Source organism: Cyprinus carpio, unplaced genomic scaffold, assembly GCF_018340385.1.
Source record: "Cyprinus carpio isolate SPL01 unplaced genomic scaffold, ASM1834038v1 S000006481, whole genome shotgun sequence".
Taxonomy (NCBI): domain Eukaryota; kingdom Metazoa; phylum Chordata; class Actinopteri; order Cypriniformes; family Cyprinidae; genus Cyprinus; species Cyprinus carpio.
Genome location: NW_024879156.1, coordinates 420,268 through 443,183, shown reverse-complemented (window position 1 = coordinate 443,183; position 22,916 = coordinate 420,268). Strand labels below are relative to the sequence as shown.

Below are 22,916 nucleotides of genomic sequence, written 5' to 3'. Positions count from 1 at the left end.
ATTATCACTGAAATACATGGGAATGCTAATGGATAGCTTTCTCCAGGTGTAACAGAACTATTTGCTTAACTTCTATGTAAATTGTGCACTAATGGCTAGAGAAAGAAGTGCAATGGAAATCATAAGGGAAATTTTAAATAGCTTTGCAAGTTAGCTATGGCGCCACTTTAATTACAGGAAGTGGAGCAGATCAGAGTCGATGGCATGGGATTCCTGCTCTTATTCACTTTTCTGCGCCATTACGGAGTGAATTAATCTGCGCAGCCAACTTTACCATGATTGGATGAGGGTGATTTATTGCAAGTCATGGGGAGAGATGACAGGGGAACCCCTGCTCTCACAATTCAGCCCTTGAGAAGAAGAAGCAAACTACACGCATTGCTTCTGAGCACACAATGTCCTTCTCAACTCACTTATACAGCGTCATATGACTAATACTGTGTGTTAATCCCTGTCTCATAGATGCATTACTGCCAATGTCAATGCAATTGACAACTCAGGGCAATTTACTCACAGTCCGCTTTCAAGGACCTCAGGAGGTCTCATGCCGTTTGCAAGTTTCTGTGGTGTCAGACTGGTTAATACAATTCAGACTCTTACTTTACCTTGGACTAAGAGTACGGAGGTGTGTGACATGTAAGGAAGCCTTTAAAAATACATTCAAAAAGAGCTTTTAACAAACCCTGCACCAAAGCGCTGTAACATCAATCGCACACAACGACAAAGTCTCCCTCTCTGCATCTGTGACAAGTGTGCTGTTTCCAAGACCGTTGAGTATCTTTATATTTAATTCAAACAGTAGTTTGCATAGAATCTTGTAAAACTCAAAATGCACTTTACTGTACAATGCCACGGTCGCTAAAGTTTTGCTCATACACTGGGCAGCAGTTGTAGTCTTACACCAAGGATGATATCTATAACTACAGAAGTTGTACTAATCATTCTTATTCTGTGAGAATAGGGAATTTCACACCACAACATTAACGATAACAAGGAACAATATTGTTGGAATCACTTTGCCAATTGATGATGAATGATAAAAACATTGACAGCCAATCAGAACTGACCTGACTTTAAAGAGTTTGAGCATTTAAAGCAGCAGATGACATAACCACAGTGCACACTAAACATATCTGTTGGTGTGGACTCTAATATAGCTAGTGTTATAGTTTTTGTTCCTGGTGTTCTTTACTCAGCTGTTATTTCTAGACTCGTTTAATTCTACTTTGAATTTTTTCTTTCATTGATTATTAGCTTGCTAAAACACTGCTTAAACAACTATTTTGCTATGAGTTTACTGAGGGAGAATACACATTAAAAAATACATAACAGCATGTAAAATGTGTCAGATTTAGCCAAATTTTAGTAGTCCCTTATAATAACTATATATATATACATTATACATTATGCTACATGAAAAAAAAGAAGGCTTTAAATAGACCATGCAATCGGTGATCGTGATCAGTTTCGGCTGATATGGCTTCTGATCAGCCCTCAAAATCCTGATTGCAGCACCTTAAATATAATAATTTGAATTCAGCAAGTTATCACATTTTGAATAAAGACTTTCACTTGGGATAAAATGTTCCAATGAATAGACTGGGAACGTGCATTAAGAACGAAAACAGGGTTCATTTGAGTCTTCTGTTGTTGTGTGGGAACCACCACAATATCCACCTAAGGGTCTTACAGCTAATCCTGTTCTTAATGCTACCAAATGACATTTCCCTCTGAGACTATCCCACATGGCCAAAACAAGCTTCCTCAAAAGCTTACAAAGAAAATGTGACATTTACATTTGTGTTTTTAACAGATGCTTTCTTACCAATGAGGTTTATAATAAAGCACATGATTAAGAAGGAAACGAAAATCCTCATTTCTGCTTTAAATGGCACAACCAAAGACTTCATGGGCCTTATGACGCATATTGCACACAAAAATAGTGAAATGTGAAATCTGGCAGTTACAATCTGGGGCCTGATTCACAGAAACATTCAGACTTCTGAACTGCTATTTTCGTCTAATGTTCTAAATTAAGAATACATTTAAGACCATTTTTTATTCCCAAAAACATTTATTTTGAATTCCTTTGAAAAAAAAAAAACAACAAAAAAAAACAAATCCAACACACATGGTTGGATCCAAAATCCAGTTAGTAACTAACATTAAAATGAAAACTCAAGGAGTAGCAAATGATCCTCCCATTATGTAGTGTCTATATAGCAGAGGACAAAAGTTGGTTCCATGCCTCCTGTCTAATAGCATGGTATAAGCTGCTGTTGCATTCAGGCACTATTAGCATTCACTAATGGGGCCCAAAGAGGGAGACTCAGGGCTAATTACACTGTCTGCTCATTAGCTGGCCATGGGGGTTGCAGCAACAGAAAGTGCTTGTAAATAACAGTAGTTTCAGCCTGAGAGGCGATGAAAGACGCTGGGAGACTCATGAAGGATGTGTGAGGAATGGGCCTCTTTCCAAATCAACAGCGAAACCGTTTAAAGGATGTGCCGATTGCACTGTTGACTTTGAAATCTCTGTATTAGCATTACAACTTCTCACAAGTCTCCAGATGGCTGTTTAGACGGAAAAACTTCATAACACGCAGACACAGAGTAAACAATTAGCAGAAATCCTGCAGTATTAACACCTGAAGAAATCATTTCTACAGAGATCTTGAGAGTGTGATATTAATTAGGTTTAAATTAAATGTAGAGGAATAATAATAAATGAAAAATAAAACTCCATTAACATTTAATAAGCTGTAAAATGGCGAAACACAAACAACAGCACCTCTGGGCCAAATACTAAATCAGGCCTAATTAAGATGGCGGAAGTTATGAATATAAATGAACACAGAGCTCTTATACACACTCACACACACACACACACACACACACACACACACACACACACACACACACACACACACACACACACACACACCCACATACACAAACAATCACATCCTCACCATCTAAAAAAGAAATTAAGAGTGACCTGTACAGGTGCACATTACAAATGGATGTCAGACACCGCACTAATGAACCCTAACAGGAGAGGTAACGATTTATTAGAACACATAAACAGCTATTTCTCTTTCTGTAACAAACAAAGAAAAGAAGTGCGTTATTAAAAAGCATTTTAAATATATAGCGTTTTTAAAAACCCTATGGTGAATGCATACTGGGATGCACTCATTGCTATATAGTTACCAAATATTAAATTCCCTAACTTAAAATATATATCTTTTCCCACTTTTTGGGTGCCTTTTACTTATTATCATGCATTCAAAAAACGCTATATGTTGAGGAGACCTATGAGTAATGCTTTAGATTACAGCCCGCAATGTACCGCGTTTTTTTTTTTTTTTTTTTTTTTACAGCATACCTATTTGTAACTATAGAGTACCTCCACAGTACCTACTCATAGGTATGAAGGAACAATACGCAACGTTTAGGGAGTACGGGGGTAATAACCTGCAAAACCATAAGGCATTTAAACTGTAAGTATTTTAGAACTAAAGGGCACCTGTTTTGAAATTATGGTATGTATGATACACAGACCACAATTTTCCACTCCAGCATAACTTACAGCTGTATGTACGTGTAGGTAAACAGAAACAATGTGCAACTTTGGGGGATAAGGGGGTAATGACTTGGAAAATTGTAATAACATTTTTTTTTTTTTTTTTTTTATGTTATAACTTAATGTTTTATAATGTTATAATTTAATTGTAATAACAAAATATATGATGCAATATATTTTTACACTAAGTACAGAGTACTTATTGTATTATTACAACATACATATCTTGATACAAACAGTAAACTCTAGTATACTATAGTATAATTAAACATTTTACAAGAGTACAAAGAGAAGAGAAGAGAAGAGAAGAGAAGAGAAGAGAAGAGAAGAGAAGAGAAGAGAAGAGAAGAGAAGAGTTATTATATGTTATATTCAGAAATAATTACACACCAGAAAACATAACATTTATTTAAGTCCCCAATGAATCCTGTCATCACTTATTCACCCTCATGTTGTTTCTTTCTTCTGTTGAACACAAAAGAAGATATTCTGAAGAATGTTTGTAATCAGTAACTTTGACTTCCAACATTATTTGATTTTTCTATGCATTATCCCTTTAAATGGGTCAAAACAGCACTTATTCCCCCCCTTGAAGAAACAGTTGCTCACTAGGTTTTGGAACAGAGTCCTACTAGAGTTTGTCTTTGATTGAACATTTTCACTATACAGCTCATGGCTTTCTAAAAGCATCCAGCTAAACCAACAGCCCACCCCCATTCTTCATTATGCATGTCAGTGGTATCACATTTTACAGATATGAGGCCTTGAGCTTGTTATGCTACCCATAAAATGCAGGAATTCTGTGTAGATCCTTCAGACCTATGCTATAAAGTATAATATCCAACAAGTGATTTATGAATTCTTCCTTTATTTCCCCCCTCCTCCATACAGTGAGGTCTAATTACTCTCAGCGGCCTCTTTTTCCTCTGTACGCGCAATGCTCAAACTGATGTGCATAATTTATTTACCTCCTGACAGTTTTTGTATAAGAAACACAGAAACAGAGCATAACCTTGGTAAATTCACCAAGCACAGTCGTCTCATTGTCGCTTTGAACAGACGTGAGTCTGGATATGCTAATTCAGTGAACACACAGCTGTGACTCGCTTTTGTTTGTCATCAAGAACTCTGGCTGTGAATGCGGGAACAGGCCGTGGCTCGCTCTCTATTGACATGTTTTTTAATATTCATTTTATGTGCAGCATAAGCCATGGATCAGTGGTTCTTAGCCAGAAGGCCGGGGCCATTAAGAGCCTCAGTAAAACTTCAAGGCCAAAAAAATGCCTTAAAATTATTTGAAATAAGACAAAACAAGCTTTAAAATACCTGCCTAAAGTCAAGATATATCTTATTCTAATTTGCTCCCGCAAAAACTTTATTTATGTCTGTTTGTCTGTATATGTATATACATGTATGTATTATTAATTTTAGTTCACTCCTTCAACAACTGACTTCAACAACTGATTGATTGATTGATTGGTTGCAAATCTAGATGTGTAAGGAAGCTTCATTTTAAAAGTGTAATTTCTAGATGCATAAAGGTTCTAAACCCTGGAAAGGTAAGCAATTTAATATAATTGTATATGCATAGTTAATACATTTTCTAGTTATGCCAAGCAAAAAAAAAAACAGGTTGAGAACCAGTGTAGAGAACCAGAGTAAAGCACATAATGTATAATGTGGAATTATTGGCTTTACTGTTTGCTATGAGGACATGACAGGACTATCACATGAGCATATTTATGTACTAAACAGGCCAAGAGTTCAATATATGTTCCATTATGCTAGTTATGGACATAATTTCTGCTGGGTTAATGAACAGAACGAGTGTGTTTAGTGCCCCGGGCAACATCCTACCTCTCACATTTAGGGACAGCAGCACCTCCCATAATACAGAAATTAATATTTCACAGGGCTACAACACCCATCAGACAAATGCGTGTGGACGTCCTGTCAATACATGGCTGAAAGACTGATGAAATATGATGGCTGTGGGCAGGCCATGAACCTGTGTGAGTGGGTGTTGATACACGGGCTATTTTGGGTGAGTTCTACATATTTTAGCTGGGAGCCAGAGTCGGGTAGGCAGACGCGTGTCATGGTTTCCTGGCATATTAGAGCTAACAGCTTCAAATATGAAAATATCGGGTACAAGACAGTGAAACTATTTGCTTTACTTGAAATGTTACTAAATATCCTCCTTGTGGCTTTTCATACACTTTTGTAAATGAGGAAATATCACAACAATAACCCTTAACTTGCAACCCATAAAACAGAGTGCAAAAGCTTCTAGCAGCCTAAACTAGTTTGCTTGTGAGGCTGAACTGGTCTGTTTGCTGGTTTTATAAGGGTTTTGGATGTGTTATAGCTTCTCATATCAAGGGCAATAATGATTTGACTCATTTCCCCAAAATTGGTTCAAGCATTTTTTTAAGAGAATTGGTTCAAAAATGATTTGGCAATTATTTTATGACAATAATGGTGCTGTTGTCATGTGATCACTGACATTCCAGCATGGGATATCACATTCTCTCAAATGGCATTTATGATTACATTTAATATATATATATATATATATATATATATATATATATATATATATATATATATAAAAGTTCTAATATACATTTTATTTTAATCATTTTTGTGGTTGTTTTTGTTGTTGCTGTTGTAATTTCTGCCAAAGAATAATAATAATAATAATAATAAATTAAAAAATAAAAAGTAAATTGCAACTTTTTCTCTCACAGCTCAGATTTTTTTTTTTCATCTCGTAATTCCAAGTTTAAATATCAAAGTGCACCCAGCCCCCACACACACACACCAGATTTGCAAGCTTATATTTTGGGATTGTGAGTTAATTATTAGAAAGGTGCAAACACAGAATTATGAGGAAACAAGTCTGAATTGTGAGATAAAAAGCTGCAATTATCATTTGATAAACTGGGTTAGGTAAACTTGCATTTATGAGAAAAAAAGACTGAAGTCACAGTATTTCTTCTTCCTTTCTTTTCTTTTTTGGTAAAGGCAGAGTATGTGATTTGGTTTTTAATTATTATTATTTATTTATTTATTTATTTTTTTTTTCCTGGTTGAAAGTCTCTTCACATCCCAACAGCAATCACTATGTTAAGTGATATAAATGTATTTATGTGTATGGAAGGCGTAGGACCAAAAAATGTTTGTCCAATCTTATCCCTCAGTCCAAGGACTATAAGATAGGTCGTCCTACCTGCCTGTCAACATATGTATTTGTATACCTCTGTGCACCCTGTTTGTGCAGACAAAACAAAATACATCATCAGCGCGTTCCATTACGCTATTGCACACCGAGAGAACTGAAGGCGTTATTATTGTAATACTATGTGCTTTATACTTTAAAGTTTTCTCACTGTGAATGAGAAATGAGGTAATCTGACAACATTGCATTCAACTCTACCCCAACGCCGTCTCTCATGGTGTCGCTTGTTAGATATATAACATATACATTTCTTGAAGGAAAATGTTATAATTCACCTAATTCGTTCATGCGTTTTAATAAAATGCTATTGTTTAGTCAGACAAGTTTGTCATATTCTTGGTTTTCAAACGATTCACTGAAAATGTAGACAAAAAGACAAAACAGATTAATCACATCAAGAAAGCAGAAACACCGCAAGCGCTGACATCCAGTATCTCATATGCTGGAGGACACTGAGTAAATAACTAATCTAACTGCAAGCACCGCTAGCGCTGATTGCCTCATTACAAATGATTAACATGCCTCTTTGGCTAAAATTAACATGGCGATGTGTGCAATTAATTAACAATCTATTAGCTAAAATGCTATTACACACTCCATGTGCTCTTTCCTGGTGCTGATGAAGCAATTTCTGAATTATCAACATACATATCAAAGCAGATGCATGCAGACTTAATTAGCAAAGACACAAACTAATTTCAGACTGTAAAAATGTATTCTTACGACTGTGACCTCGGCGCTGATTTCTGCACCTCCTGCTTTATCTCTGCGGTTAGAGAGGAAAAGGTGAAATGGCTGGACGAGAGAACAACAGGACAGCCTCCGGAGAGTTCACTTCCTATTTGAAGGTTAGCTTTGCCAATTTTATGCTGATATAAGTCTGTTACTTGATTCAGTTATTCCATAAAGCCTCCACCCGCAATTAATTTACACGCCAAGCGTTGCCAACAAGATTGAGGATTCTTTGACCTTCTTTTACACTCTGTAGAATACTCAACTATACAAATAGCTTTCTGCTATAATTACTTGGCTAAATGCAGGTCTCAGTCTTCTGCCCATTTCATCACTGACTCCTGAGGCATAGATGCTCTTCTGTAATCAAGGCTCTGAAATCTAATTTATTTGAATAAGAAAACGCTATAACCAACAGCCATGTTTGTGCACTGCTCATATAGGGATCTAAAATTAGCTTATTGTGATACTACCAAGTAGGATCCTGGATATTCCTGGAGCAACATCCTTTGGGGCTGAGGTTTGGGTAGGACTAAGGCTATGTCCACACTAGTGCATTTTTTTTTTTTTTTTTTATGAAAATGATCCTTGTTCATACTGGCATTTCCTCTGTGTTTCAGAAAAAGAAAAAAAACAACAACTTTAAACTACCATAGAATATTTGCATTAATATCCCGTTGCGATCTAAAGCTGCTGTAATATGTTATTTGTATCCTTTCATATCAAGCTAATCGCAACACCAGCTAGCATTTCTCATGTAAACACTTTCTTGTTTTGAAAATATGCAAAATCTCATGAAAATCACATCCAAATCATATACTATCAGAAATGTATGCTCATTCGCTTCATGTTTCATGCATAGAAACATTTCTCTTTGATATGTAAAGAACAGAACGTGGAAGTTAATCACTGGAAGCGGAGGGTGGGTTATGAATGCGTAATATGACATATGAGCAGCAAAAGAGCTTCCTCGGAGTCAGAACAGTGATCATGGAAGAGACACACAGGCAAACAGCGCTGGAAGCTGCTAATGCTCATCAAAATCAGTGGGAAATGAATAGAAATGATGATTTCTGTTTAAAGAAATATAAAGTAAACATGTGTAAACGTCAAATGTGTGCCCACTTGGACTAAAAGCACTAATGGATGCTGCTGATCCAGAAGACTCAATCATGCAGTGAATGTGGGCAGCCATGCCTTCATTTTCAAAAGTCTCCATTTATGTCCGGCTACACTGAAACACAACCCTAAAGTTTTTCAACTAAATTGGGGTCTGTAGCGTTTCCAAAAGTCTTTGTTTTCGAGGTTTGAAAAGTCCAGAGTAGGGTGGAGTCCAGGTGCAACCATAGCAAAAGTTATGAATTTTTGAAATGAAAATGCACAAATGTAAACGTAGCAACGTAAAAGTTGGTGTGTGTATTCTGAAAAGTCCTAACATATTGTCATTTTCATATCTCAAATGGCATATATTTTTAATATCATTCTGTGTTGGAAAATGACATTTTTCCCTCTTGTGCTGCAAAGGTTAATTTATGTCCTCATTGTCCTACATTTGTGTATTAGTCGCCTTGAAGGCTATGACATTAGAGACATGAGGACATGATATTTTTGTCTCTGGCACTTATTGATTCCCAGTCCTTTTTGTCTCCAGTCTAATTTTAAGCAGACAAGCTCCTGTGTCACTTTACACAAACAAATTGAATTTAATCCGTAGTGACGATTTGGGTCAGAATCACAGTAGTTCCTCCAGATTAAACTCACTGTGGTGTCAAATTGCTCTTTTGGGTAAAATTCTGTCTAATTTCACCCTCAACCGCGTATCCGTGGCTACTAAATAAAGATCAATGCTTTGTTTCCTCAACTTCTTGTAAAAAAAAACACATTCCACTGATTCCACTTGACCTCAATCGCTCTCTGGTGACGTGGTGCGAAAACGTTCATATAAAGGTTTGACAGGATTCATTATCTCCTTTGAAGCATTTGAAGTGTAAAATGCATCTAGGATCCAGCAGATGATGGAGATTGGAGACGAGATAGAACTGATCTTAATGTCCCTCTGTTAATTGCTGCTGTAGGCACACAGCTAATACAACCAGAATCTCATTCAATGAAGCATCTTGATTGTAACACCTCTGGCTAAAGCTATCATCCCACCAGGAGATAGAGGACGATAGCAAAGAGAGGAGTCTCTCCTGTGGGTGAATTAAGGCTAATGGAGTTGAGATTTGTAAGTTTCTAACTCGTTGATTCATGATACAAAGGCCCTCCAGTCTCTCCTAGCAAAACCAAAAGGATTCGGCCTTAGTGAAGTAATTAAACACCTTCCGAGACAGACTGATGCGGTATGATTGTACTATTCTGGAGTGTATTTTGTGTGTGTATTTTGTAAAAGCTGCTTGCCAGCATGTACAGAAATGCTAGCAATACTTGCGAGCATGATGCAAGCATTAGTGGAGTGGCTAGCGTAACAGTAATTGTGCCTCCATTCCAAAACGGAAATTCAAATAACTTTGCAAACAAGTGTTTAATCCAACAGGGGAATCTATACAGTGTGTGTGTGTGTGTGTGTGTGTGTGTGTGTGGGAAGTTTCACACAAACCCCACTCTATGACTCAGACTTTGTAGGATCATGCAGCTTTTGCAAAGAGACGGTGCGTTTCCCAAAAGCATTGTTAGCTAAATATGGTTGCATGTTCCATTGCTAGCAACATAGTTCAGAGATTTGCAGTTTCTTGAAACCAAAGTTCCAATGAACAGTCGCAAACTAGTGTTTGGAACTACAGCTTTCATCTTTGGTTAGTAGCATATGCACACACACACACTCATTTCTGTTCACTCTAACTATTTGAATTTCAATTCACTGTAAATCTCCTTAAGGTTGATTTATACCTCTGTGTCGGACACATACGCCGTAGCCTAAGACATAGGCTGTAAGTCAATTTTCATTTATACTTCTGCGTCATAGTCCGCTTCGACATGCAGTATACAAGCAAACCACTAGTCTGCAGTGTCCACAAGCTTTTTATTGATCTTTTTGAAATCGTCCACAGCTGAGCATCGCAGGGGATGGGCCAGTTAAAATAAGACCCCCCCCCCCCCCACCCCCTCCCCCCCCCCCACCCCCCCCCCCCCCCCCCCCCCCCCCCCCCCCCCCCCCCCCCCCCCCCCCCCAAAAAAAAACGGGGTTTCCCTTCATCTCCGTTCCAGCGCTTTTCTGCGGCAGTGAGAGAGGACAGCAACGTGTATCGCTGTCCTCCGCTCAGTGCTGAAGGCAAGCGGACAAAGGAAATACACCTTAATTGTTGGCAGTAAGCTAAATTCATTTTTATCTCCTATGAACGTTCAATACACAAAAAGACTGAAACGGAATTATATCTTTGGAGGTTCTGTTTCTCTCCATTTATTTACAACACGGCGGGCAGGGAACTGTCCAAAAATTATTTAATTGTTTCTTATAAATTCAGAATGACAAGAAGAACTATATCGGCATGAAATAACAGCAGCATTGAATCTGACACAGCTGCTAAACACAAACAGCAGGAAAACCGCCCAGACACTAACGATATCGTTACCCTAACTTTTAGCCTATACTTGCCTTGCTGGTGTGTGAGGGGTGTGCCTACTACGGGAGGACTTGATGGGGAGAGGGCGGCCGAGCAGGATGGTAAGTCGCAACTTAAATTTGCAGGAGTTTCCTCCTGCTGTTCCTCGGAGCATTTTCTTGCTGAATTTAAAATAAAATAAGCTGCTTTGTTTTGTTTTACGTTTCATATCGGCAAAACTGTCTGTGTCTGTCTTGAATGAATGACGTCCGCCAACGTCATTCATTTCATTGGATCACTTGCTGGTGGGGTAGAAGCCCGCTGATTGGCTGAGAAGATTTCGCTCAAAGCTTTCCTCGGGCTGCTTATTGGATGAACCGCTGGAATGAAAATCACTCACTACTCATAGGTCTGGGCCAAAATGGGTGGGCCCGGACCTAAAATGGGTGGGCCCAGGCCCACCCGGGCCCAATGGTAGCGCCGCGACTGGTGTTGGTGGGCCCAGGCCCACCCGGGCCCAATAACCATGACAAAAGCCGAAGAAGAAGCAGCTTGTCGGTGAAGCATCAGCCGTGACTGCGGCAAATAAATATTAAAGAGACAACAACGGAACAGCAGAAGATGGCATTCTTTCAATCTCCACAAGGACTTGTAACGTACCATGACAGAACAAAAAAGTGATGTAATGCTACGTTTTATAATAAATAAGACACTTGTTCTTTGCTTAGTTTTATTTAACATAAGAAGGTGTAACATTAAAATATATTAAAGTGTAAAAAAACACAAAAAAAAATCAAATACATACGGAGGGAGGGGTACTAGCAGACCAATCACAGTATTTGTGTTTATATTTGATTTGGGGGGGTTTGTAATTTTTGGAGAGGTGCATGTCAGGCTACGCTGTATCCTGCACGTACTATGCACAACCTACGATGTAGTTTCGACTCAGAAGTATAAATCAGCCTTTACTGTACAGGCATCTGTTAACTGAAATTCTGCATTCTGTTTACCTCAATTTAAATGGATTTAAAAAACACTGCCAATTCAATACTAAATGGTTCACTATACGGAAAACATATCCTTTTTACGTCTCGTGGAACAAAGAAAGTCACACGACATGATTAAGTAATCACTGAATAACCGAACTATCTCTTTAAATTCACTACAGCAGTGCATCGTCTGAGGGAATCAGTTGCGTTAAATGAGTCTGCTTAGGTTATGATCCATGTGACGCCTTCTGCGATTTCTCACAAAAAGTACAAACTCTGGAAAAGCAGAGTCAAATTGAATAAACTAGAATTCTTACAATCTGTCTCTACGACAAAGTCCTTTGCCTTTGGCACCTCTATATGACCTGTGCACTGCAAACAGGACCATGACATCAGCGACGTGTATTTTCACTTCTCTGTAGGACATTTCATCTTAGTCTGGCAGCCATTTCACAGCTATGACAGGCCTGATGTCTGTTCCATTCAAGACCTCCTATCAGACATCTGCATAGTTTGTCACGAGCCACATTCCGCCTATCGCTCTGCTTTTAATATCCCTTACATGCACATGGCTATCCATGCACTCTGCAGATCCATCAGTAATTGCAGGCATTCACTTACGATTGCAGCAGAGGGCAGATGCATTCCCTGGTGGTTGCATTTAAGCAAGATTGATCTCTTGTGCGTCCTGTGACCCCTCAGGGGCATTTAAAAAGCGATCTCTCCCAGGCGGATGGGGGCAGAGAGGACGAAAGCTTGCTTCGTCTCTCGTGAAGACATTTACGGCCCATTCTCAGCTTACAGGACACAGGCATTAAACCGGGCTGAGATTGCCAGCGGGCCGGCCCCGATTGAGGATTCATCCCACAAATATTCATGTGTATTTAATGATCCTACCTCACTTCATTCCACATGAATTATGAATATGATGAGTTAAAAAGACATTTGCGCTGGAGAGAAGAGCATAGGAGGAGGAGGAAAACTGGGACAGAGGTTGAAGTCAACAGCAAATAATCGTGGCGATGCTGGTGATTTTTTCCCAAGGTTAGCGAAGAGGGTGAATGTGGCAAGTGACGTAGCCTAGCTCTGGGAAACTCCACAGCCCCGCTTCGCTTTGTTTTGGTGGTCAACCTCGCTCAAAGCGATAAAACCCTCACATCACGTTTGACTAAAATAACGCTGGCTGGCTACAAACCCTCTAATATGATAGAGACACGGACGCCAGAGTGCATGTCTTAATCATGTTAAGTGTAACAGTTGACATTTCAGTCTGCCTAGGGCTGCCTTGGACACATTTTAATCAGGAATTCAATATGCTTAAGTGCCCTCTTAAAGCTCGCGCGCTTTAACATTTGAGTGGATGACAAACAAGAGTGTTTGCGCCAAAGAAATGGAAAAATCTTTTAAGAAGCTAGCTTAAAACATGCCAGATTCTTAGAAATGTACTCTTTGTATTCATGTTCGTTTCATATGGCTTTGAAAAACTTCCATAGCCTACCATTTTCAAGAAAAACTAAAATGTGCTGTATATATTTACACGAAACGGATTCTTATTGTCATGGGGCATGACCATAAAGACTGCCTCTGTGGAGCCCAGCAACACTGGCCATCCTGAGAATCTGACTGAGGAACAAGAACAGTCAGAGAGAAACGACAGAGAGCTTCTTTCTTTCTAGTATCGCTCTTCTCTCTCTCTCTCTCTGCGGGTTTATTTTATGTTCTATCTCTCTCTCTGGTTTATTACGGGTGTTGGCTCAACAGAAACTCAACAGAAGTATATTTTGTGCTTTGAGAGTTTGTATTGGAAGTCAGTGAAGTTCTGAGGACGAACATTTGCCATCTACTGTTGGATGCTTGGAATTACACACTTAAAGGTGACGCGCGTGATTCCTGACGCCAACTAGCGGCACCAAAAAGACCTGCAACCTGGTGTCTGACCCTGTAGAGATCAAGGACTGGCGCAACAAACAAATCTGGCTAAACAATCGTGTGAAACTTTACATTTACAGACAGTTATTATGAAAAGAGAATATGATTAACTCAAAGAATAAAAGTGTGAATTTAAAAGCTGATTCTACAACTACCACTTTAGTGCAGTGTATAGGTTAAATCAGCAATGAAACATTTTTTACAATAAATAAAATACTGAAGAAACTTAGTGTAATATTTGATGTAATAAGGTTAAAATATTTGCGACTTAGTTCAACACCTGTAAATAAAGCTACGTTTTTTTTTTTTTTTTTTACCTTCTGCTTAAAAGTTTTCTTGAATCGCAAATCAAACAGGTATTAATTTAAGCATATCCTTCAAATATAAAATAGCACCAAAATTAAAAATATCAGACTCTATATTTGAGTCACTGCGTCTGTGACATATGCAGAGAACACATTGTTTCAATGAAATTAGTCTTAAAAAAATTACCAGCATACCTCTTTTATAACATCACGGCTACAAACTAATAAAGTAACATTATTGCACTTGTGCACAGATAAACACAGAATAAGATGATTATAAATAATATTCTCACACACACACGCACACACACACACACACACACACACACGTACACACACACGTACACACACATACACACACAGGTACACACACATACATTCATTTTCACTGTATTAATGGTGGATTGTGTGTCTGAACATCTCTCTTTTTGAACTATGTGTATTTAACTTTACTACTGTATTTACCATTAATGCATATGATTAGTTCAATTTAAACAATGCAACACTTATGGACAGTTAGGTCTTGTAAATTGTACTCTTAAAACGGCGAAATAGCCCTCCCTGTGGTCTTTCCCGGAACTGCTACTGTCGTGAAAGTAGCTGTTCATCACGACAGTTATTGCTCAACACACGGCAATAGCGTTTTAAAATCGACAGATGGGTTGGTCATAAATTCAAGATAGCATAGTTAACGCAATCAACCGGCTGGATTATCAATATTTTGCAAAATGGGAATAGCCGATGAGGCTGACCGGACTCTGTTTGTCGGGAATTTGGACCCTCACGTGACAGAAGAAGTTATATTTGAGCTGTTCTTACAGGTGAGTGCTTTAGTGCTGTTGATTAGCTTGCTAATGCTAATGAAGGACTGCTGTTTATTTTTATTATTATTATTGTTATTATTATTTTTTTTTTATCGATTTTCAGACGATCCTATTGAAAACAGTAGATTCATGTTTTATTAAAAAAGTACTGTGGTGTCGCTTAAAAATCTGTATGAAATATGTATGTCTCTGTTGCTCGCGGGGACGTTAGTTTAGTTTGGAACACTTCAGAACACGCTTACACTTAATAATTTGAACAATCATTCAAAAATATAATAATGGATATTGATTTAATGTTTATTTTAAGATGTTGTTGTTGTCTATGCAAAGACACTTTAGCTCTTGTCATTCATTCGTCTTTATTTTGATTAAGTGTCGTTCATTTACAATAAGGGCAATACATTTTAACTAATAAATATCACCATAATTATCCACTTGATTCATCGCAGAACTTTAAGGTAGTTGTTTTTTATTACAATACTTCTGATATATAACTTAGTTTTGAAATATGCAAATGATGCACGATCTACTGAAATATGCACGAATTTGCATGCATTAGCAGAACAGAAAGCGAAACATTGAATGAAGCCTGGTTCAGAATGCTTGTTTTATTTTGTGCATATATTACAGTGACTGCTTTCTGCAGAGAAGATTTTGCATGTCTCTCTTTTTAAAATAATTTTATCAGACAGGTTAAAATATAAACAGGAATAAATATTCCCAAGTTTAGTTTCTGGATCAGTTCAGGAGAAAACTAATTTTGAGAAAATGGCTTTTAAACGTGTTTTAATTCAAATCTACCGACACTAATGTAATACATTTAAATGTGTATTTTGAGTTTTTTTTTTTTTTTTTTTTTTTTTTTTATTATTTTTTTTGTTTTCCACTAGTCTTAAAAAAAAAAATAAAACAAAAGATGACAAACAAATAGTGCTGGTTTTGCCTGTGGTGTCTTGGCTAAAGTAACAGAAATCAGAGGTCTGATATATGTTTCCCTTTCCAACAGGCCGGGCCGTTGATCAAAGTCAAAATCCCTAAAGACAATGATGGAAAATCGAAAACCAGTTTGCATTTGTAAACTTCAAACATGAAGTGTCTGTTCCCTACGCCTTAAACTTGCTGAATGGAATCCGTCTGTATGGACGGCAGCTCAACATACAGTTCAGAGCCGGTAGCTATTTACACTTTTATCTTGCTTTTTTTGTGCGCATTAGAGAAGTATCACTGTCTATCATTTCACCACTAGAGGACACACACCACACCACCACACACAGCATAGACGCACACACACACACACACACACACCAGTTATTTAATAGTTATTTATAATCTTTAAGAATATGTTAGAAAACAGTATATAATATATATAGGTTGTATAATATACAGACTTAATTTCAATGCCATTTGCACTTGATTCTGTTCATTTTGTAATACGTTTAAAAAATATAAATTTTTTATATAATATATATATTCATAATAATATTTAAAAAATATATATTTTGATAATATTACAAAATAAAAAGTAAAAAAAAAAAAAAAAAAAAGCATATAATGAAAAATATCTTTCCAGCCCAGCAGTGTAAGGAACCAGATGAATGGTCATCTAAATCTGTGTTGTGTTTTTAAACAGGCAGCAGTCATATTAATCAGGAAGGCAAAAGTCCAGCAAACTCTAAAAAACCCCCAGTCCAGCAGCAAATACACCTGGTCACCGTGGTGGAAGGTAACCTCTGATCTTAATGTAGTGATTTGAGTGGTTAGTGGTTATATTTACACCTGCTCTGTTTCAAGTGATCCTGTCACAAGATGTCAGCTGACACACATCACTGTTTACAATTTGTGATCGCATTTCTTCAAGTGGAGGGTTTCTGATTTCATGACTGCGATACTCATTTACTATGTATCAAAAATGTTAAGGGGAATCATTTCTATCAAGTGTATAATATTAGGGTTGTGCAGAATGATTATATGCATAGCCAATCAAACGATTGGTGTGGGAAGGAATTTATTTTTATTTATTTTTTTTTTTTATTTTTTTTTTTAAGCTACCCGAGGCTGCATTTATTTAATCAAAAATACATAAAAGCCAGTAATACTGTAAAATGTTATTACAATTTAAATTAAAATATATATAATATATTTGAAGATATATTTTTAAATGTAACGTGTTCAAATTGTACTTTGCTGATTTTATTATTGATGTTGTAAATAGTTGTTGCTGCTTAATATTAGACATTTTAGGCAATTTGGAAATCCTGGCCAGAACATGGTCCTTGCTGAATAAAAGTATTAATTTCTTTAAAATAATAATAATAATAATAATAATAAAAAGTCTCACTGACACCACCCTCTTGAATGGTAGTGCACTGTATTGGTTCTGGGGGTTTTAACCTGAACTGATGTACTTTTCTATTCTGGCAGAACCCCAGAGCAGATGGGCTCTCCGTCCTACTCCCCTCCACAGCATGTACAAAGGTCTTTCTCTTCTCCTGACAGTTTGCAGAGACAGGCCATGGTGAGAATACCTCTACTTACACTTCTGCTCATGCTTGGATTCCTATGTTCAAAATCTATATTAATTAATCTCAGACCAAAAGTAGATTTTTTTTTTTTTTTTTTTGTTGTTGATGGACATTAATGGAAGTTTAAAAAAATGAAGATTTGCTGAAAATGTACTCGCCCTCAGACCATCCAAGATGAGTTTGTATCTTGAACAGATGTGGAGAAATGTAGCATTGCATCACTTGCTCATCAGTGGATGGTCTGCAGTGAATGGGTGCCGTCAGAATGAGAGTCCAAACAGCTGATTAAAACATCACAATAATCCACAGCACTCCAGACCATTAGGATTTTGAGTTTTTAACAAACACATTCATCATTAAGATGTTTTTAAAATTCAGACTGCTGTTTCTGGGTAAGTCCATAATCCAAAATAGTGCTTCCTCCAGTGAAAAAGTGTTCTCGTCTGAATCAGGAGAGAAAGCTGCACAGATCAATCCCTGTTTATAAGCAAAAACAGTTCTAAACTAATATGTGGGTGGATGTGATGTGAGAGGACAATAAGAGATGGATTTTTTTTGTTCCTTCCACTGGAGGAAGTGTTTTTTATGGATTATGGACTGGTATCTTTTCCAGAATCAATTGTTTAAAGTTAAAAATGTCCTGACGATGGATATGTTTCTTGCAAACACAGCTTTTCGCTTCACAAGACATTAACTGATGGACTGGAGTGGTGTGGATTATTTTGATGTTTTTATTAGCTGTTGGGACTCTCATTCTGACGGCACCCATTCACTGCAAGTGATGGGATGCTACATTTCTCCAGATCTGCTCAGATGAAGAAACAAACTTTGGCTGAATTATTAAGATGCTGTGTGTTCCAGTGTCATGTCTAAAATATGCTCTAAAGTCATCCCTCACTTTTTTTTTCTTTCTTTCTTTTTTTTGTTTAATAGGTGAATAACATGTGGCAGGTTCAGATGCAGCAGTTGCTCCAGCTCAATGGAGGTTTCCAGCAGGGCATGCAGCAACTGCGCAGTCCAGCGGACAGTAATCACTGGCAACAGGATCGGTCCGTCCAGCGTGTTGGTCGTAGAAACTCTCAAGGGGAATATAAAAAATATCGGGGGAGATATAAGGGGCGGGGACAGAGGGGGAAAATATGTGAAGAGTATGGGCGAGAGAGAGAGCGGTGTGATCTATATCACCATGATGACCGCAGCGGAGGACACAACAGAAATTACCCTCCTGAAAGACGGAGAGACTCTAGAGAGGGACGATGGAAACGCTTTTAAAAGCCAGCTTTAGTTGCATTTTAGTTCTCTTTTTTTTTTTTTTTTAATCAACTGTTTTTATAACCTTTTGTTATCTTCCAAGATTTTTTAAATTTTCTATTTTGTGGATTGCATCTTAACTGTTTAAAAAAAAAAAAAAAGTTAATAGCACAACCGTACTGCATTTTTGACACTGAGGTTAAGGCATTTGCATTGTAAGTTGTTTGTAGAGATGCAAGAAAAAAAAAAAGTAATAAATTGGCCATCTTATGTGCTGGCCTGTTTTAAATATATATTTTCATCTCAGGGGGACACCTATGTTTATAACTTTTATTTTTTTATAATGTCCTTTTTGAGAAATACATCTGTATGAACAACAACAACGTGCATAAAAGAACAAAATATGTTAGATTTTTCCCCCTAGAAATTTGTAATTTCTCAGGATTTCTCATTTTGAAAAATAGAGAACTAGTTTTTGGGTGCTTCATGTTTAATTAAACGTGCTTTTATTTTTTTGGTCTTTATTTGTTATTTTTTACAGATTGCGTGTTTACTTTCTACATTTCTCTTTTGGGGATGAGATTGATTATCCATCGAGACTTGGAGCAATAACTTGTTTTAATACTTTTGTAAATATGCCATTTTTATTATCAAGTGCAACATTTGGTTTCATAAAATCACTTTACTGATCTCTTTCTGTCTGAACTTGTTTGTTGGACTCTTACATGTGTTTACGTCATATTAACGCTGTTTTAATTCAGCATTTTTGTAAACTGGTCTGGAGCTCTAACAGGGATTTCAGAGTATAGTTGGCGCCATAAATGAAGCATGTATAGTCATAATATTTATTCTTCTTTACATAATGTATGGATCCCAATGCAGGCTTAGTTATGTACTGTAGGATAAAGTGGGACAGTTTTCAAAAGATTTGCAAAGAAGTAAAATCTTTTGAAAGTTATGTTAACATTTTGTTGATAGAACTTCTTTTCATATCAGCTTGGTGGTTAAGCTGGTTTTTTGGCACGTGATACTGCTTTTGTAATGGTCAGGTGATCTGACTCTAGACCATCTAGGTCAAGTCTAACAGGTCAGATCCCACTTACTTTTTTTTTTTTTTTAAGCTACCATCCATCAGTAGGCTATTTAATTCCCAGTCCTGTGTGTTTTGTTTTATTACATTATTTGTGTTCTTTATAGAAAGCGTTCTCACTTGCTCATAGTTTGGTTAAGCATTTGTATTTGTCATACAAATGAAAAGTTCCACAGAATAAGACGTTAATCATGAAACGTATTTGCTCACTTGTATAAACTTTCATTTTAATATAATTGTAAATACCTAAATAAACACGTCTGTTTAAACCGCGCGCGCGCGAGAGAGAAGCCAAATTACCATGGACCAATTTTTTTTTTAATTTTAATTTTTTTTTTTTTGTTTAGCCTACTCTAAATAAAAATGAGTAGCCTATGGAATCTGCAACCACAGAAGCTTTCAGCTTGTCATTTTAATTCATTCTTTCTTTGTTTCTTTCGTCGAAAACGGTAGGCTAAATGTTTGTAAAGGTTTTATGAGAACTTGAACTGGACCTTTAATACTCGTGATAATAAAAGGCTACAACAACTACGACACATCAGGCAGCGGGATCCTTTAATGTCCGATCTGAGGTCATAATCCAACCTTCCGAAAGTGCTTTAACTGCTATCAGCGGCTCCCGGTGTGCATGAAGCCGAACATCCCCACAAAGCTCCTGGATCCAGAGGCGCGCTGAGCCCCGAGTCTCTGCGTTAATCTGCGGAGGATCGGCTTCTAATGAAGCTGCTGTACTGGGAAACGCGTTACTGGGGAGCTCAGCCTCTGCGCATTCATCGCTTAATTGATTGAGCTGCTTGGCGTCCGGGATTCAGAAAGGGGTGGCCAGCCTTTTACCACTCTATTAAAATCCCCATATTGTCGTATATGGAAATAAATTAATATAATGTCTCTGTACGTAGCCATACGATATATATATATATATACAGTAGTCAACATTTGAAGTGGATCAAAAAAGTTTGTCCTAAGATTAAAAATTGTCCCAAGACAAGAACGCATTTTGGTGTTAGGTTTTAGGACAACTTTGATGAAAGGTTTTGATCCACTTCAAATGTTGACTAGTGTATTTACTTCATTTTAAGAATGTTGAAATATTCTACCTTTTTAATTCCTATTTTCATTTATGCACGAGCACACAGACACACACACACACACACACACACACACACACACACACAGAGAGAGAGAGTGAACACGCTGTCATATCATCAAGAATTTTCAGAAATAAAATTGGAATGAGAATTGAATAGTCAACACATCACTGGAAGAACATAAAGCGTAAAGACATGTTTATAGGGTCAGAATTATAATTAATGATTTAAAAAAATATTACATTATTATTGTTTTGTAAGTTAAATTAAATCTATCTATCTATCTATTATCTATCTATCTATCTATCTATCTATCTATCTATCTATCTATCTATCTTTATGTTTGTATTTATGTGTGTGTATCTATCTATCTATCTATCTAATCTCCAGGCGCTGTGTGCAGTTCACAGGTGCCAGCCATGAACCCACTTCGCACTAATATACTGTAGAGTCTGTTTATCTTGATATTCTGTTGTATCCCTCTGTTTTAAAGCCAGCAGTTGTTCTCATTTCTTTCCTTTGATCAAGGTCTCCAACCAAAAAGAGCTCAAAGCTTCTCCAGTGGAGATCTCTAGATTTCCTTCACATAATCCCTCACGCTTTGAGCGCGGCGGCTGTTATCTCGGATCCTCTGCGAGTTATATTTACTCTCATACATGGGAAAATGATAATCATTTGGACAGCGGACTCACGGCTCTGAAAGGCAGAAACCCGACACTGAGCTCGATGAAGGAGTTCAGTGCGCCACAAACATCAAAGCAGCGCTCCATCTGTAATAAACATCATAATGTCAAACAAAACTTCTACTGCTGTCTGGAAAGAGCTGTCTTTCTCACTCGTTCTGTAACAAAACCGAGAGAAACGTCTGTTCACCTCCATCATTTCACACGGTTAATACTGTCTGACACTGATTTGAGAAACACTTCACGAACACCTGTCGATTCCGCCTCGTAGTTCACCAGCAGCAACGCAGGAGAAATATTTGGTTAATCTTACTTACTTTATTTTTATTTATGTTTTTTATTTTTTACCACGAATTTCGCTTAAAAAACGCTTAAAGAAAAAAAAGATAGTGGGGGTAGTGGGGGGATAGTGTGAAAAATAAATACAAATTAATACACTTTCAGAAACGCAACTGGAATTTTCAAGACATTTTTACAGTTATATCGCCATTTATTCAAGTCTAGATTGCACTTATATATATATATATATATATATAGATATATATATATATCTATATATATATATATATATATATATATATATATATATATATATATATATATAGGCTATTAGGATATTTGTGACCATAGGGTTTAATATGCAATTGTATTTTATTTTCTTTCTTTCTTTTTTTTAATTTTAACAAATTACCGTTGTTCCACCTCCAGAAACTAACAAACTGCTCAAGATAAACACAAAACAAAATGCTTTCCGCGTGCACAGTTATCAATTATAGAAAAGGTTTTTATATAGGAGTTCAGTCAGTGCGCCATGCTCCTATATTCGTTACCTTTGTTATTCTTTATAGAAGTTTATGATTATTGACAATCGAATGCAATTTGATCGCATGATTACACTGAATGTTAATTTTAAAGCACAAACAAACAAACATCATCAAATAAAGGACTAGGTTGCCCTTCCTTCCCGCTGTTATCATTAATAATTATGCAACACCATATAAAAACTATTTAGCTTTATAATGCTTTAAAAAAATATTTATTTTATTTTTAATGAAGCCGATCTAATTAAACTATTTAAATGTTAGTCAATGATCTTAACTTAGGCTATATAACTTTAGTAATAATGGTTGTGAA

The 22,916-nt window shown here is 37.0% G+C and overlaps 1 pseudogene; it reads left to right on the top strand.

The window, feature by feature from the left end:
• The first annotated feature begins 14,961 nt into the window (after positions 1-14,961).
• On the top strand, positions 14,962-19,614 carry LOC122143677 (annotated as a pseudogene).
• The last annotated feature ends 3,302 nt before the right edge of the window (positions 19,615-22,916 follow it).